At 30.9% G+C, this 12,298-nt stretch overlaps 1 protein-coding gene across 9 annotated transcripts in view; it reads right to left on the bottom strand.

The window, feature by feature from the left end:
• LOC149651742 (rap guanine nucleotide exchange factor 6-like) overlaps window positions 1-12,298 on the bottom strand; it is a 97,623-nt gene that overhangs the window by 66,838 nt on the left and 18,487 nt on the right. Inside the window, exon 1 of one of the 9 annotated variants that reach the window (XM_089848788.1) lies at window positions 11,680-11,700. The exons of the other annotated variants lie outside the window; for them this stretch is intronic. The gene's annotated coding sequence lies outside the window, so the exon portion shown is untranslated. Of the gene's footprint in view, window positions 1-11,679; window positions 11,701-12,298 lie in introns of those variants that run through there. 9 annotated transcript variants of the gene reach the window in all.

The raw sequence follows: 12,298 nt of genomic DNA, 5'->3' as shown, positions 1-12,298 counted from the left end.
CGAGACAAAATCGGAAATTGCTTGTTCGACACCAATACACACACGATATCATGAATTTATTATGTTTTGCTAAGGAAAGTTGCGAATTTAAAGACTAGGGGTCAAATAGGGGTCATTGAGGTTATCAACGCATACCCAACCTTGGAGGATGGACGTTTAGAAACACCAGAAGTAAGATAAAGGACTAGAAGTATCGAGGTAACCAAATTCTTCACTTGGAGAAAGTGAATATTCATGATAACACACCAATAGTTGGCCCTCATACGGTGGCTACAAAGGTCAAGGGTCATGTTATACAACAAAATAACCTAAATAGTAAGTACGTGAAGTGACCTCTTTGGTTTTGGTAGAGCGTACAAATTTATGATTCATGGAATAATTGAATAAATTCATCATGATTTATTATATAGTATTGGCAGTTAGGTCTTTAACTCCGTTATAGAGCCTATGGAGATTTATATGAACTGCCAATACCCCCCCCCCCTCTAATTTATTTCGTCGCAATAAATGATTATATATTGAAAAGGTGTAATTTAAACTATAACTCAGTTAAGTCTGACTCTTAGACTGAATTGCCTTGGGATATTTTTAACTTGTCTAAGAATTATTGATTAAGTTAAATTACACATTTCTAAATTTCTTTTTAATACATTTTTTCCTATTCTACTTTTTCTCAAGTTCTCGTGATTGTTTATTAACGAATTAATTTTTCTAATGTTAAGGGTTCATTTTTTAGTTAGTGTCGCTTTTAAATCACTGCACTTTACGCACAGTCAATTAATATTAATGAAGCCAATTAAGCTTAAGGAAGTCATAATTATTTTTGATTGAAGTTAAAGTTTAATTTAGTTTATATTTTAGCTTAATTTTAAGTTGAATTTCATTAATTTTTAAGTTGAATTTCATTAATTTTTAAGTTTAATTTCATTAATTTTTAAGTTTAATTTATTTTTAAGTTTTAATTTCTTCTATATTTTAAGTTTAATTTATTTTTAAGGTTTAATTTCTTCTATATTTTAAGTTTAATTTATTTTTAAGGTTCAATTTATTCTATATTTTAGATTAATTTAAATTATTTTTAAGGTTTAATTTCTTCTATATTTTAGATTAATTTAAATTATTTTTAAGGTTTAATTTCTTCTATATTTTAGATTAATTTAAATTATTTTTAAGTTCATTCTATTATTTTAAAATGGACTTAAATACAATTAAACTAAGTACTAAACCCCCCATGGAGGAGCTGAAATCTAAACAAAATAAAATTTGTTTAAATCCCCTCGGCACGAAAATTCCACAAAAAGCGCATTTTTTTTATTTTTAATTTTTATTTTCAAATGTTTTAGGTCATAAGCTACTGTATAAATAATCAAAACACAAGCGTCGTGTTGTTTTATTAAATTTTTAAAAATCCCTTGAAATAACCTAGAATTCCATTTAAAGTTTTTAAAAACTTCAAAAGTTCCGCCGCCACTTCTACCAAATAGTAGTAAAACAGATCGCCATCTCCCATAGGCGAAATTTTAAAACTACCATTATTTTTATTACCCTTTTTTTATACAAATGGGTTTTGTTATAAATAAAATATAATTATTTGTATAAATCGGAAAATAAAAAACAAATTCCAACGTCCTGACAAAGCGTGAATCCGCTAGCCTAACCCAGCAGTAATGACACCTATGCCGTTTTACACTCTGATACTAACACCAATAAACCTCAATTCTGCCATTACTATCATATTAAAATATGTTTATATGTAAACCCGGATTTATATTTAAGTTATGTGAGAACATCATTCAATACGCCTATTTCCTTCCTAAACTGTAAATTCCGTATCAAATTCCCAATGTTCACTGTAATAGAATCAATACATGTAAAGGCATACTTAATATACTTTAATACATAAGAATAACAATTCCCTGCCTTTGAATATATTAGCTGTTTTTAAATGAACGGAAATTCATAAACAGTTATGTCTTCATTTCAGCCGGAATTTGCAATACGATTTATACTACTTCATATGTTTATTGGGTAGTTAAAGGTTTGGTAAACTAAAATTGTATAACAGAAAAACAAGAACGGAAGTGTTATAGATTTTTTCAAGATATATATGTATATATATATATATATATACATTTTTCGTTATTGTTATGTGTTATTATAACGGTATATCGGAAAACGGTTCATGTAACGAACGAAGGTGTTTATATTTAAATTTCTAAAAACGCTAAAGGCGTATAGTATACATATTCTTTCATTGTTTTGTAATTTATATATACAGGGTGTTTTCGATAAGTCTGCTTCCATAAATTAAGGGGGATGTTAAAAATTGGACGAACGATTTTGAGTCGAAAATGTTTTAACTTCTATCTCCATTTTGTTGACCCTAAAGGTCACTGTTTTCGTGTTATGATTTGATGAGTGTTTTAGGAATGACCCCTTAATTAGTTAAATTAGAAATCATTGTCTAAATCAGTTTCTTAATTAAATTTAAGGGGTCATCCGTAAAATACTATAGTCAATCTTAACTCGAAAACAGTGACCCTTAAGGCCAATAAAATGGAGATAGAAGTTACATTTTCGACTCAAAATCGTAGGTCCTATTTTTAACATACCCCTTAATTTATGGAAGCAGACTTATCAGAAACACCCTGTACTTATTGTCGACACAATATTATCTGATATACGGAATTAACAATAGGGCGTTGGCCGATATTCTACCTGAAATACAATTCGGTATCATCAATAATTATTTGTGTCCTTTTTTCCCCAAACGTTCTGGTAGGTTTGTCACTTTATACTCAATTCGAAAATATATAAAATTAAATAAATAAACTAAGGAATACATACAACCAAGAAGTGATATCTAATTTATTAGGGAGAAGGTATAAATTTGCCTGATTTCCAGCTTTAACTCCAGCAGTCCAAACGTAGGTCCGGAGTTAATCCCCGCCTCTAAATTACAACCAGCCAGCATCTCATTGGTTCTTAAAAACTCACGTCAGCGCGACGCGAATGACGAAAATTGAGGAGAGGCGAAATAGCCTGGCTTCGTTTTCAAAAGGGGGACTGGGACTGTGACGCGCGATTACTTAGGCATCTTACACTTTCTCCCTAGTAAACTAGATATCGCTTCTTGATACAACTTATAGCTAACCGTTTAATCAACGTATCTATTCGCCTAGATTTTGTTAGAAGAGCTAGCAGGCCCGTAGCCAGAAAATTTACGCCGAGGGGGCAGTATCTTTCAGTGAGGGGGCATGACAAATGGCATATTTTTTATAGAATAACATACATATCAAAGTTGTCAAACAATAAATATTTCCGCAGGCATTTCATTATTCACACTCATTTAAAATTTGAAAATTAAACATTTTTATATTGAAAAAAAAATGTTAATAAACAATTCTAAATCTAAATTTCTAGTCAGATCTTTTTCGTAGGCTAGCGAAGTTAAGTTTCACTTTCTTTCATTTGACATAGCTCGTCGTTGAAGTGAAAATCTTATTTGAGGGGCAGGATAATAATCTACTACACTGAGCATTGAGAGAATGTCAGTATATGTGATTTCTCTTCAATATTCGCGCTACATTAAAACAAATTCATGCGGTAAAACTCTATATCTATTTCAATTAGTAGTAAGTCAATATAGTCTACTCGACTTAGTATGGGGTCAAATGAATGGGAACTGGAAACGACTCCGTTCCCTTAATAACCTCCCCAAGAACTGACCAATCCCAACCGACCAACCAATCTGAACCCAACTATAGGTTATTGACGTCATCACCCTTTCGTCTAACCTTTGGCCAGTGACCCTCCCTTCTCTAAGAGAGAGAGAGATGAGAGTTGAACCGTAAGTTCATACGTACGTATGTACGAATGGATTTGTTAATTATAACGGAGATTAACAGTGAAATCCTTCAATCAAAGGATTGGGAAGGGGGAAGCCATTAGCGGGCAACCAGCGCTGAAGGTCTTTAGGGACCACGCTTTAATTACAAAAATCTTCTAATTTTAACCCATCAACCACGTCATCAGACAACTTCCATTAATGTTTCACGGATTGAGAATGATATTAAAATTTATTCGGCACAAATTATAAGCTTTAGAACTAATTTAGTGGTTTTGAAATAATTATCCGTTTTAGAAATTAGAATTTTAATTTTTGGCTTGTAATCTGAAATAAACATCAGTATTGGAATGGTTGACATAATTGTTGAATAATATATATTTTCCAATCAAAAGATTTAAGGGTAATTAAGTTTAAGTATTTATCGAAATTAAGCAACCCAAAAACGTCAACAGGCAATAGTGCTTTTCTACGTAAAAAAAAGGTTATGCATATCGGGATAATTAAAAAGGGGTTTGATACATTGTCGTCTCGACACACTCTCAGGAACCCCTATCCAAACAGCGCATGCGCCAAAAAGCAAAAGATGGAACGGAAAGTTTTACCCCTGTGTCTTCCCTCTTAGTTACATCGAAATGATCTATTTATATATTTTTCTAGCCGACTGTACTTCGAAAAAAGCCCAAATGACGATTTTCCAGCCCAATCTGGCATATATCCCTACTTAAACACACACATACTAACCCTACACAGCGTGCGCCAAAAAGCAAAAGAAGGAACGGAAAGTTTTACCCCTGTGTCTTCCCTCTTAGTTACATTGAAACGGTTTATTTATTTTTTTCTAGCCAACTGCACTTCGAAAGAAGCCCAAATGACGGTTTTCCAGCCCTACTACTACTACTATAGATGGGACTGACTTCGACCCTGGATAATTATTATTATCAGATACAAAATCTAAACCAACGGATTTCCACGAAAATAATATTATTTTTCATTTTAAAATCGTTATCTTTTGAAATAAATTAGATTTCCTGTTTAAATTAAATTAAAATATCAAAACCACGTAACTTGTATATATAACTCTACCTTAATATCAAATACGACGTATTTGCAATTAAAAAAAAAAAGGAACCATTACAAAATACAAACAACTCATCCCAAATCGCATCGTTATAAAAAGTAAACAGGTTTGATTTTGAAAAACTAATGCCAAAGAACTTATGAATGTCTAGGGTTCAACTGAATATGTGTTTTTACTCTCTCATATTTTATTTTATGAAATCCAAAATAATAATAATATAATAATTTCTGTTCCCCATTTATATCGTTTGGTATTGTTCACTGCAGACCAGTTTTAGCATAAAGGCCTAGTCTAACTACAGCGAGATCATCACCCTTTAAAGGATATTTAAATGGCATTTCAAATTTAATAAATTTTCAAATAAAGTGTGTATAACTTCTACCTGCTGCTTTTTCTAAATTAAATTAAATTAAATACTATGACCTGTTTAGAAGAATATGTCGCGAGTTTCACAACGGAATTTTTATACTGTATAATAATTTGAAAATTAATTATTAAATATTAATGTATGTACATAAAAAAAAATTTAGCGAAAATAAGAAACGGGATTTTATATTTAAATAATTTAAAGTTTTCTCAGAACATAAAATTACGGTCGAAAGTTTAAGTTAATGTTACGTTTATCAACCGAATTAAAAATAAAAAAATAAATTATGTATCTTTTATCTAGTAATACTCCTCCCATTATTTTAAGTTTAAAGGGATAATAGCACGTAAATTTTTAATAATCTATGGCGAAATAATGAACTAAAAAATATACAGTTATGACGTAATCATCCAATTAAACTACGACTGCCCTTAAAAGTCGTTAACTTTTTTTTAGAAATATTTTAGATTTATCAAAATTAACTCATTTTATAGGCTCTTTTCTTACAATTTCAGGTATTTTAATTTATCAAAAATATACGAATGACAAAATTAAACGTTAAGTACTATCCCTTTAAGTCTTGGGGCTATTTTGAGTTTGATTATTTCTGGTTTACCCAAAGAAAAACCAGTAATTTATAAAAAAAAAATATAAAAATATAGATTAGGCTTGTATATAGTGTAGATATTAAGATTTTTGTAAGGGGTCGGGTTATACAGTAGATAACGTTTTATACAATATCACACCTATGAGCGGTTAGCTTCTGGGGTTGTATGTGAATAATTTTTAATTAAAACTTTTAACACATATTTTGCACCCGTTATTTATCGAAGGGGAAGTAAAGTGCACTTTTGACCGAAACGGTAGAATTGTAGCTACAATGTTTTATTTCCTGGTTTTCCATATAACCTAATCACGAAAGTTGTAATTTGCGTATGTATGTTTTTTTAAAGGATTAGATGTTTTATTTTAAATTGTTCCTCGTTTCATGATTTACAACTTGAGATAAGACGCGTCTTCGAAATAAAACCGAGATTGTATGAAGTTTATTAGACTAATTTCACGTGACCAGTTTTTGTTAAGCCTAATTCTAGTAAGCTGTAATCCTGTAATAAAGTTTGTGTTGTGTTAAGCCTAATTCTTTTATTCTGCAATAAAGTTGTTGTTGTGTTAAGCCTTATTCTATTATTCGGTAATAAAGTTTGTCTTAAGCCTAATTCTATTATTCTGTAATAAAGTTTGTCTTAAGCCTAATTCTATTATTCTGTAATAAAGTCTGGTAAACTGTAATGAAGTTTGTGTTAAGCCTCATTCTAATAACACGTAAACACGTTTTTAATAAACCTAGAGTAAAATTAGTAAATTACGTTATACAATAAAGATTTCTTTAAGCCTAACACTAAAATTAGTAAATCACGTTTCCCCAATAAAGATTACGCTAAGCCTAACTCTAAAATTATGAAAGAAAGTTCTTGTTAAGCCTAACTCTAGTATAGTCTAGCCTAACCCTGCAGTTTTTGTTAAGCCTTGTACATCACTCAGTTTTAAACAAATAAAGTTTCCGTTAAGCCTAATTCCGCAATAAAATCAAATGTTCTAACCCTTCTACCTCGGCATTATCTCTCCTATTAAGATAACTTCGTAAACAAAAATGCGTACGAAACGACAACAAAGTCACAAAACGTTAAATCATAAAGTACTTGTTGCATGAAAAGGAAAATTAAATTAAATGATGAGTTAGAAAAAGAGGTCCTAGCGGAACACCCCTTTTACCATAGCGGAAAAGGGTCAAACTGAAAAATTCAGGAAAAGAAATAAAATATATATACATATTCACCCCATTAAAAAAAACCTTACTAAATAATAAGGAAATGTTTTTCGCGTCAATGGAGAAAATAAACTTAATAATCATTCGAATATGAGAATATTAACTTAGAATATACTTGCTTTCTCATTTAACATAAACTCCATTTCATTGAAAATTACTAAATAAATAAAATCTAAAATTCTTAATAATTCTAAAAAATAAAACTTAATCTTCGTTTAACACGAAGAATATGGGAACGAAATTTAAAATAATTTTAAACATCATTCCCACAGAATTAAATCTAAATTTGTAACTTGCTTTCTCATTTAACATAAACTCCATTTCATTGAAAATTACAGAATAAATCAAATCTACAATTGTGAATAATTCTGAAAAAACTTAATCTTCGTTTAACACGAAGAATATGGGAACCAAATTTAAACTAATTTTAAAAATTCCCATAGAATTAAATCTAAATTTGTCGCCACGAAACCTGTAGCTTCCAACGAGGGGGTAAGAAGAAAAAAATTCTTCAATTTTCATAACATTTTTGACAGTTAAAATCCATCCGTAGCCTTAAATATTGTCTCATATCTGAACCACCGAAGTCCAACTCTATATAACACTTTATAAAATATCAAAAAAAAAAAAAAATAACAGATACAGGGTGTTTCTGATAAATCTGGCATAAATTAAACGGGATGTTCTTTGGACGAACGATTTTGAATCGAAAATGTAACTTCTATCTATGACATTTTGTCCTAAGGAACACTGTTTTCAAGTTAAGAATGGATGGAGTATTTTACGTATGACCCCTTATATTTAATTAAGAAACTGATTTAGACAATGAATTCTATTTTAATTAATTAAGGGGTCATCCCTAAAACAGTACTGCCCTGGACGGCAAAATGGAGATAGAAGTATAGAACATTTTCGACTCAAAATCGTTCGTCCAAAGAAATTTAACGTTTCTGAATATTTTTTTAATGAAAAATAGCGGTTGAATTCTTTTCTTACAGGCCGAGAGAGGTAAGGGGTAAGAGGTTCTGGCTAGCAGACGACACTAAAGCAGTAGTCCACGTTTTTAAGGCTAATTCCCCCTAAATTTAAGGCAAACTTATCAGAAACACCCTGTATAGTTAGATATATATAAAGCTTCCACGGTACGTAAAATCCCGAATTTCATATACATAAAAAATCAATTTTGATGGCACCAAGCATCTTTACTGAAGTACCAACCAAAACCTCCCTCTTATATATTTATTCTAAAAAAAAAACACCTACGTGGTATATATGGAGCCCTTTTTCTTGTTGGCGCGAGCTTTCTTTTATTGGGTGGTCGCCCCGACCTCAAGACGTCACTCAAGGACGGATTTTGAGCGCGAAAAAAAAATATATATGTATATAATATAATATATAAACATTATCCCCTATATTTATATTCGTGCCTGGTTAACGCCTTGAGAAAATATTTCTCAGGTTAGGTTTTCTTATATTTTTCGAAATTAAGTTTTGTTTTCAGTCCATTATACATATATATCGTTTGTTTTCTATCCATTAGTACTAGCAATAGCCTTTGTTTTTTAAGCCTAGAACGGTTATTATTTTCTTCATTTATTGATTACTAAGAAAAGAAAGTTTTTAGCGAGCCTCGGTAACATTATATTATATGAAAGTAAAGAAACAGCAACAACAAATGTTGTTTACTACTAAAGGTAGTAAATAATGAGCAGAATATTAGTAGATAATGAAAAATTCCCTTGCATATGTTATACCTTAAACGAAAGGCCTTTTCTAAATATATATATATATTATAATAAGGAAAAAATATTTAAAAATAAATTATCTCTTATTACAAAATAATTAACATTAAATTACTAAAAAAATCAATGACTACTGTGCAGCCATTGCTTTAGTGTCGTCTGCTAGCCAGAACCTCTTACCCCTTACCTCTCTCAACCTGTAAGAAAAGAATTCAACCCCTTTTTTTCATTAAAAAAATATTCAGAAACGTTAAATTTCTTAACAAAAATTAAAAACAAATAATAAATAAATAAATCAATCAAACGCAAATGACACTTGACCTATTATAACCCATTAATTCCAACAAACAATTAACCTCCATCCCAAGTTTTAAGCTGCAAAGCAACATGTATGTAATGCACCGAATGACCTTTAAAGGCAACAGAACGCGTGCAACCCCTGTTATTACCTAGATATGGCGGGAAAACAAAAGATTTTTTCCCGCAAAATCGATCACAACGTACATAGAGAAACTATAACAACCTTTGTTGCAGGAATATTTTTCTACCTAGCTATGTCATAACAGTCCAAAGTCCATTGTCGTTAACAGCTGCAAAACTAAGGAAATATTAAGCTAGAGAGAGAGGAAAGGGGTTTTGGGCAGATTTTGATTAGCTTTTAGTTTGGCGGCTCTAGGCAAAAGCAAAGCCAATCTTTCTCACGTGGTCTTTTCCCTGGACAGCAGCGGGGGGTTTTAACGGTAAATCGCCTTTTCATAGAAGGCTCCTTTTGTTTTTAGCCACATCGTAGTATACGATGAGGCTCTTAGTTTGACCCGAGCCGTAGTAGTAGTAGTAGTTGTAGTTGTGGCCGGAGTTTTCGCTTTTGTTATCGTTATTTTTTAGCTTAAAAGGAACTTTATATTACCACAACCCGGGTCGCTCAAGCAGTAGTAAGACATTCTACCACTGAGCCATAGATACTTGATAGAAACCCCGAGTTTTTATCGTTTAGTTTTATCTCTAAAACTGGATACTTCTGAATTTGTATGTTTGGGGTTTTTATATTTATTTTCTTTTTATGTGCTAATTAAATAGATAACGATGTGGCTACTATTAACGCCCAGCCCTGGGGCCATCTTGTTTTTCTTGGAAACAGATATGCCCCGAGATGTTAGTGGGTAAGCGACTATGTCATCATTTATTTTTGTATTCATAAAGGATTTAATTAATTACTAAGTTATTAATTATTTACCGATGGGAAATCAGAATTTCTGGTTGGCAATAAGCAATTATTTTATTTTAATTTAGTTAGAAGTAGGGCCTTGGTCGAGCACGAAATTCCCAGGGTGTAGGAGAAGCCTCCCTTTTTGATATAAAATGCTAATTTTATCGACTATTTTTATAACGCTAATAAAAAAGGTTGGACAATTCGTAATTTTGCTCTGCATTTTATATAATTATTTATTATTATTATTTTTTATTTTTACAAGGTCTGGATGGATTTAATTAAGAGTTGTTAATATTTTAATAATAATTTGTCAAGGTGTCATATGGCTTTTAGGGTCCGGTTTTATAAGTGATTATGTTGCTAACTCTGTTTGTCAGCGATAAATTAGAAGGTTTTGTTAATTAATTAATTATTTCTTTAATTAAGGGAGTTTTAAAGGTCCGTGCGCCTTTTCAAAAATTCCATTTGTGACCTGAGATATTTGAGGTTAAAGGTCATCCATATAATGCCAGTAATCAAAATTAAATTGACTTATTTTTTTTTTCGAGAAATTTAAAAGTAAAAATGAACAATTTCGTTCGAATTTGAATTTATAATGTAAACATTTTTCCAAAACGTATTTGTAATAAATAAATAAATAGAAAATTGGCAAGTAACACACCCCTTTTCTTTAGCGCCTATGGGTGGGTTATTCTTAAAATCTAAATTTCAAATTTATCATAATTTAAAACCGCTGTATGAGAATATGAAATTCCCATTTTCAGTATTATAGTATTATAAACTTTGTCTAATATTCTAACAAAAATATTTAAATATTCTTCCCCCTGTAGTCTCGAATCGGCAGTAATATATATTTCCTCATAACCGAAACGTATAGTTTAAGGCAATCCCTGCCAAGTAATGAATGATTGATTATTTCAAAACGTTACGAATCGGCCTTGGGTTGGTTGGTTGTGTTGTGTTGTCAATTTAAAATTTTAATTTTAATTGACGGTATCCTTATTGACTTAAACGTTAAATCGACGAACCGGCTATATTTATTTCAATATCAATTAAATATAATTGAATTCACGCCACCGCTTTTTACAAATTGGAAAAAAAAGGGGTAAACGATATAAGCTATTTTAAATTAAAAATCAATTGGTGAAATAAATTTTTCTTGATTATTAAATTGACCTCAATGAATTTAAGGCGAATATTTATACGTATTTAAAATGCAATACCGAGTTATGTCATGTTTTAATTAAATTATATAGATGAAAATAACCGTATATAAGACGTTAATATTAAAACTTATCTCGTATAATCCTGGTTATTCATTATAAAGGACTAGTTGTCAAGTTGAGTGTTCCGAACATACTCAACTTAAAACCAACTAAATTCAGATTAAGTCAAATGAATCTATCTAATTTTAAAGTAAAAACTAATTAACAGTATTTAATTCTGATCATAAATTTGCACGTAATATGAAAAAAATAAATAAATAAATATTCAAAAACCTTTTTGTTATATAAGTTTATCAACACAAACACCCCAAAAACAATGTCAACAACACCATAAATATTTTATTTTCAAAAAAATAAAATAAAATAAAAGATATTTACCATACGGAAAACCTCCGTTTTGGCTGTTGTTGTGAAGCGGTTGACGATGTCAACGAAGCTTTGCGACTTGAACTTGTGGTATCGCGAAAGGAATTATGCCTTCTTCGAAAGGCTTCCATAATTTATAATATATATCTTAAACTTTACTTAAAAAACAAAACCGAATGAAAAACAATAAAACAAGTTCCACTTATCCATACATCTTAAATGTCATGATGTTGTTATTTTTTTAAAAAAAAAACTTTGGAATTGTTGTCAATGAATGACAATCTTGATCTAGTTATCGCATCGATATCATGCAAAATAGACAAGAAAACAAAAACAAAAACAGCAGCAACAAATTCCCTTGAAGATCCGCAACGGAGATAAAGATAAAAAACCGGGCAAAAACCCTCGGAAAACTTTGTCTATCTAGAAAATAGTTCCTAGGATCCGATGTTGTGTAACTCTGTCGATATTATGCCAGTCGCGCTGCTAAAATCGTATCCCGATTGGTGGCGCTGCCGCTGCTGGTACGGTGGTGCGTTCGCCCCCCTTTGCACTAGTGAATATACAACCCCCTTTTTCTTTTCTCTCTCTCTCTTTCTCTCTCTTATTTCCAGGACCAGTACTTCGCGCG

Source organism: Phalangium opilio, unplaced genomic scaffold (assembly GCF_054372755.1).
Source record: "Phalangium opilio isolate 3A_F unplaced genomic scaffold, DU_Popi_V2 ptg000082l_1, whole genome shotgun sequence".
Lineage (NCBI taxonomy): Eukaryota > Metazoa > Arthropoda > Arachnida > Opiliones > Phalangiidae > Phalangium > Phalangium opilio.
The sequence above is the reverse complement of the archived record's forward strand: the minus strand, read 5'-3'. Positions and strand labels throughout refer to the sequence as shown.